This window comes from Rhipicephalus microplus, chromosome 3 (assembly GCF_043290135.1).
Source record: "Rhipicephalus microplus isolate Deutch F79 chromosome 3, USDA_Rmic, whole genome shotgun sequence".
NCBI lineage: Eukaryota > Metazoa > Arthropoda > Arachnida > Ixodida > Ixodidae > Rhipicephalus > Rhipicephalus microplus.
The window spans coordinates 68137031-68143926 of record NC_134702.1 but is presented as its reverse complement, the minus strand read 5'-3'; positions in this window follow the sequence as shown (position 1 = coordinate 68143926).

Sequence of the window (6896 nt, the reverse complement as noted above, 5' to 3'; positions counted from 1 at the left end):
GTCGTTTTTCCTACAGTTTTTGTGGTGTTCATTGTTCTCTTGCTTACTTGAACTGCTTGCTGATTTCCTATTTGTGGTTTTGTTGCTGTTCTTTCAGTCAAAGGCGCCTTGCCTGTTGTCTTTGTCACATTGCTGTGAGTCGTAACTGTTGTTACACTCGTACGCGTATTTGCAGAGACAGTCCCCTCTTTTCTGGACGCAGTGTGTTTTCCGGAGGGTGCCTTTTTCTGTGGTAGATTCCGTGGCTGCTTCGATCCTGTTGATCCTTTCGAATTGATTCCTTTGGGCACTATAGTTTTATTCGTCAATATGGTTTCTTTTGAAACGGCACTTTTCTGTGTACCTCTCGTTTGTGGCCCAGGCAGTACACTTGTCTGCTGGGATTTCGGATTCTCTTTTGGCACCGGCTTGTGTGAAATGGTTGTTTTTCCTACAGTTTTTGTGGTGTTTATTGTTCTCTTGCTTACTTGATCTGCTTGCTGATTTCCTATTTGTGGTTTTGTTGCTGTTCTTTCAGTGAAAGGCGCCTTGCCTGTTGTCTTTGTCACATTGCTGTGAGTCGTAACTGTTGTTACACTCGTACGCGTATTTGCAGAGACAGTCCCCTCTTTTCTGGACGCAGTGTGTTTTCCGGAGGGTGCCTTTTTCTGTGGTAGATTCCGTGGCTGCTTCGACCCTGTTGACCCTTTCGAATTGATTCTTTTGGGCACTATAGTTTTATTCGTCAATATGGTTTCTTTTGAAATGGCACTTTTCTGTGTACCTGTCATTTGTGGTCCAGGCAGTACACTTGTCTGCTGGGATTTCGGATTCTCTTTTGGCACCGGCTTGTGTGAAATGGTTGCTTTTCCTACAGTTTTTGTGGTGTTTATTTTTCTCTTGCTTATTTGAACTGCTTGCTGATTTCCTATTTGTGGTTTTGTTGTTGTTCTTTCAGTCAAGCGCGCCTTGCCTGGTGTCTTTGTCACATTGCTGTGAGTCGTAACTGTTGTTACACTCATACGCGTTTTTGCAGAGAGAGTCCCCTCTTTTCTGGGCGCAGTGTGTTTTCCGGAGGGTGCCTTTTTCTGTGGTAAATTCCGTGGCTGCTTCGACCCTGTTGACCCTTTCGAATTAATTCCTTTGGGCACTATAGTTTTATTCGTCAATATGGTTTCTTTTGAAACTGCACTTTTCTGTGTACCTGTCGTTTGTGGTCCAGGATGTACACTTGTCTGCTGGAATTTCGGCTTCTCTTTTGGCACCGGCTTATGTGAAATGGTCGTTTTTCCTACAGTTTTTGTGGTGTTCATTGTTCTCTTGCTTACTTGAACTGCTTGCTGAATTCCTATATGTGGTTTTGTTGTTGTTCTTTCAGTCAAGCGCGCCTTGCCTGTTGTCTTTGTCACATTGCTATGAGTCGTAACTGTTGTTACACTCGTACGCGTATTTGCAGAGAGAGTCCTCTTTTTTCTGGACGCAGTGTGTTTTTCGGAGCTGGCCTTTTTCTGTGGTAGATTCCGTGGCTGCTTCGACCCTGTTGACTCTTTCGAATTAATTCCTTTGGACACTATAGTTTTATTCGTCAATATGGTTTCTTTTGAAACTGCACTTTTCTGTGTACCTGTCGTTTGTGGTCCAGGCAGTACACTTGTCTGCTGGAATTTCGGCTTCTCTTTTGGCACCGGCTTATGTGAAATGGTCGTTTTTCCTACAGTTTTTGTGGTGTTTATTGTTCTCATGCTTACTTGAACTGCTTGCTGATTTCCTATTTGTGGTTTTGTTGTTGTTCTTTCAGTCAAGCGCGCCTTGCCTGTTGTCTTTGTCACATTGCTGTGAGTCGTAACTGTTGTTACACTCGTACGCGTATTTGCAGAGAGAGTCCCCTCTTTTCTGGACGCAGTGTGTTTTCCGGAGGGTGCCTTTTTCTGTGGTAAATTCCGTGGCTGCTTCGACCCTGTTGATCCTTTCGAATTATTTCCTTTGGGCACTATAGTTTTATTCGTCAATATGGTTTCTTTTGAAACTGCACTTTTCTGTGTACCTGTCGTTTGTGGTCCAGGCAGTGTACTTGTCTGCTGGAATTTCGGCTTCTCTTTTGGCACCGGCTTATGTGAAATGGTCGTTTTTCCTGCAGTTTTTGTGGTGTTTATTGTTCTCATGCTTACTTGAACTGCTTGCTGATTTCCTATTTGTGGTTTTGTTGTTGTTCTTTCAGTCAAAGGCGCCTTGCCTGTTGTCTTTGTCACATTGCTGTGAGTCGTAACTGTTGTTACACTCGTACGCGTATTTGCAGAGAGAGTCCCCTCTTTTCTGGACGCAGTGTGTTTTCCGGAGGGTGCCTTTTTCTGTGGTAGATTCCGTGGCTGCTTCGACCCTGTTGACCCTCTCGAATTGCTTCCTTTGGGCACTATAGTTTTATTCGTCAATATGGTTTCTTTTGAAACGGCACTTTTCTGTGTACCTGTCGTTTGTGGTCCAGGCAGTACACTTGTCTGCTGGGATTTCGGATTCTCTTTTGGCACCGGCTTGTGTGAAATGGTTGTTTTTCCTACAGTTTTTGTGGTGTCTATTGTTCCCTTGCTCACTTGAACGGCTTGCTGATTTCCTATTTGTGGTTTTGTTGTTGTTCTTTCAGTCAAAGGCGCCTTGCCTGTTGTCTTTGTCACATTGCTGTGAGTCGTAACTGTTGTTACACTCGTACGCGTATTTGCAGAGAGAGTCCCCTCTTTTTTGGACGCAGTGTGTTTTCCGGAGGGTGCCTTTTTCTGTGGTAGATTCCGCGGCTGCTTCCACCCTGTTGACTCTTTCGAATTAATTCCTTTGGGCACTATAGTTTTATTCGTCAATATGGTTTCTTTTGAAACTGCACTTTTCTGTGTACCTGTCCTTTGTGGTCCAGGCAGTACACTTGTCTGCTGGAATTTCGGCTTCTCTTTTGGCACCGGCTTATGTGAAATGGTCACTTTTCCTACAGTTTTTGTGGCGTTTATTGTTCTCTTGCTTACTTGAACTGCTTGCTGATTTCCTATTTGTGGTTTTGCTGTTGTTATTTCAGTCAAAGAAGCCTTGCCTTTTGTCTTTGTCACATTGCTGTGAGTCGTAACTGTTCTTACACTCGTACGCGTATTTGCGGAGAAAGTCCCCTCTTTTCTGGACGCAGTGTGTTCTCCGGAGGGTGCCTTTTTCTGTGGTAGATTCCGTGGCTGCTTCGACCCTGTTGACTCTTTCGAATTAATTCCTTTGGACACTATAGTTTTATTCGTCAATATGGTTTCTTTTGAAACTGCACTTTTCTGTGTACCTGTCGTTTGTGGTCCAGGATGTACACTTGTCTGCTGGAAGTTCGGCTTCTCTTTTCGCACTGGCTTATGTGAAATGGTGACTTTTCCTACGGTTTTTGTGGCGTTTATTGTTCTCTTGCTTACTTGAACTGCTTGCTGATTTCCTATTTGTGGTTTTGTTGTTGTTCTTTCAGTCAAGCGCGCCTTGCCTGTTGTCTTTGTCACATTGCTGTGAGTCGTAACTGTTGTTACACTCGTACGCGTATTTGCAAAGAGAGTCCCCTTTTTTCTGGACGCAGTGTGTTTTTCGGAGGGTGCCTTTTTCTGTGGTAGATTCCGCGGCTGCTTCCACCCTGTTGACTCTTTCGAATTAATTCCTTTGGGCACTATAGTTTTATTCGTCAATATGGTTTCTTTTGAAACTGCACTTTTCTGTGTACCTGTCCTTTGTGGTCCAGGCAGTACACTTGTCTGCTGGAATTTCGGCTTCTCTTTTGGCACCGGCTTATGTGAAATGGTCACTTTTCCTACAGTTTTTGTGGCGTTTATTGTTCTCTTGCTTACTTGAACTGCTTGCTGATTTCCTATTTGTGGTTTTGCTGTTGTTATTTCAGTCAAAGAAGCCTTGCCTTTTGTCTTTGTCACATTGCTGTGAGTCGTAACTGTTGTTACACTCGTACGCGTATTTGCGGAGAAAGTCCCCTCTTTTCTGGACGCAGTGTGTTTTCCGGAGGGTTCCTGTTTCTGTGGTAGATTGCGCGGCTGCTTCGACCCTGTTGACCCTTTCGAAATAATTCCTTTGGGCACTATAGTTTTATTCGTCAATATGGTTTCTTTTGAAACTGCACTTTTCTCTGTACCTGTTGATTGTGGTTGAGTCAGTACACTTGTCTGCTGGAATTTCGGCTTCGCTTTTGGCACCGGCGCATGTGAAATGGTCGTTTTTCCTACAGTTTTTGTGGTATTTATTGTTCTCTTGCTTACTTGAGCTGCTTGCTGATTTCCTATTTGTGGTTTTGTTGTTGTTCTTTCAGTCAAAGGCACCTTGCCTGTGGTCTTTATCACATTGCTGTGAGTCGTAACTGTTGTTACACTCGTGCGCGTATTTGCAGAGAAAGTCCCTTTTTTTCTGGATGCAGTGTGTTTTCCGGAGGGTGCCTGTTTCTGTGGTAGATTCCGTGGCTGCTTCAACCCTGTTGACCCTTTCGAAATGATTCCTTTGAGCACTGTAGCTTTATTTGTAGTTATGGTTTCTTTACTTTGTGAAATTGAACTTTTTGGCGCAGCTGTTGATTGTATTTCAGGCAGTATGCTTTGCCGATGGTAATTCGCCTTCGTTTTTGGCAATGGTGCATGCAGAATAGTTGTTTTTCCGGCGGTTGTCGTAGTTTTTGTTGCTGTTTTCCGTACTTGGACCGCTTGCTGATTTCCTGTTCGTGGTTTTACTGATGTTCTTTCTGTCAATGGTACCTTGCCTGTTGTCTTTGTTGCATTGCTGTTTGTTGTAACACTTATTACACTCGTACTTGTAATCACAGGGAACAACGTCCTTTGTGTTCTGGACGCAGATTGTTCTGTGGAGGTTGCTTGTTTGCCTTTAAGATTGCCAGGCTGTTTCGGGGGCAATGGCACACGTGATTTTTCTGCTTGTCTAACGCTAGGTGCTGTGCTTGTCGCAGTTTTGTTTGCTTGAACTGATTTTGTGATATCAGAATATGATTTCAAAGAGTTTGATTGGCTCACTGGCCTCTCTGTTGTTTTATTTTGCGCAGTTTTTTTAATTGTATTCGTAAGGTTTCTTTTACTGCTACGCCAAGTTTTGATTGTTGAGGTTCTTGCAGTTTTTGCTTCGTTCGGCAAATTTGGTGAATGTAGTACTTGGGTGCATGGCAGTCTTTGTGCTTGATTTGTTTGTATATTTAGATGTGAACTAGGTTCATCTACTTTCGTAGACTTTGAACTATCGAATATCTTTGTCTGAGCTTCGGCTGTTGGATTAGATTTTCGTGCTGGCGCCTTGGCTTCTGATTTTGATGTTTTCATTTTAATTTTCAAACTACTGGCCACATCCGCTGCTTTATAAGGATGCGCACCAGAAGTTGCTGAGTTCTTATCCACTATCTGCACATGAGCTGGAACAGTGTGTGCCAATGTCGTTCTCCTTTCTTGTTGATATTGTTGTTCGGGGAATGTCGCTAATCTCGTTGCTGGTGTCCTACCAACATTAATTGGTTGTGCTTGTATTGTGCCTGTTAGTTGTTTTCCTGGCGCTTGCTGAAATTGTGTCGCTTGATAAGGCACGGGAGGGACTACTTCGCCTAGTATTTCACGTTGTAGCCCTTTTGCTGCTTGCGGTGGTTCTGCAGTATGGGCCCCTGTTCGTGGTAAAGCTTGCATGAGTGGACGCCCTGATAATGTTGTGGCAGTTTCATCATTTAGATTACTTTCAGCCATACTCCTGGATGTTCCTGCACCAACTTGATATGGTGGAAGCGCTGCAGACCGTTTAAGATCTTTGATTATTGCTGGGTCTTGTGGCAGTTTAAGCCCTTCAACATACCTCGTTGTTGTCTCAGGGGATTTGGCGGAGTTCTGTGTAGGTGGTTTCACATAAAGTTGCGCGTTTGCTCCATTTGTTTGAAATACTGCAGTGTTTCGTGAAGGTATACTTATGCCGTCTGGTATTCTAACACTTTCAGCCTTCAATCTGTTTGGCAATTGCTGTGAGGTCTGGGCACGATAATCTCGTTGAGCAGAGATTTCCTTGAGCATACTTTTTTGATGCGCACCTTGATGGACCCCCCGTAACACATGTCCACGAGTAACAGTTGCCGTTTGCGGGTATGATTGGGAGGCAATTACGTAGTTGCTGCTCGGTGCTGTAATTGATGGCTGGTTTCGCAGGTATGGGCGGCGAGGAACCACTTTATATGTCTGGCCAGTGAACGATGTTCGAGGTGGTGCGTTCTCCTTTCTAATTTGTTTTGAATAAAGCGATGAGCTAGCCTTGTTGCCTTCAGTTCTTTCCACAGGGGATGAAATTTGTTGCACTACTGTATAATATGGCTCTGTAGGCCGCTGCTCAACGGGCGCTACCTGTAGTCGGGCGCTGCCTGTAGCCGCTCTGGCATGGTTAGGCCGTGTTATAGGCATTGCGTTGCGTGCAGGAGTGATCCCTTTTTGTAGACCAGTAAATGCCGCCAATTCGTTATGAGATAGCCTGGTCGATGTCATTGTTGGCTGCCCAGCGAGAGTTCGTGGATTCACGTTCTTATTTGCAATCGGCAGTCCCAACACTGTTGTTTCTTTCACAGGTGGCCAACCTGTAGATGATGGTGTATTACGAGATACCATGCGCCCGTTCATCATTCGCGTTTTCTCGGCAGTGCCAACAACGTTAGCTGAGCTCGGTGTCTGTCTTTCAAAAGGAATGAATGTTTGTTTGCTCAGTATTGTAGTAGCGTCCAGCAATGTGGGCCGCCTATATAATATTTGGGGATTAGACCCTGGCTTCTCTATGTGCGTATTCTGCCTTCGCAATCTTTGAGTAGTCTGTGGCAAACCTGTGGACGTGGATGTCGTCTGTGCAGTGGTCTGGGTGGAAATAAATTGTTCTTCTCTTGCAGGGCTGCT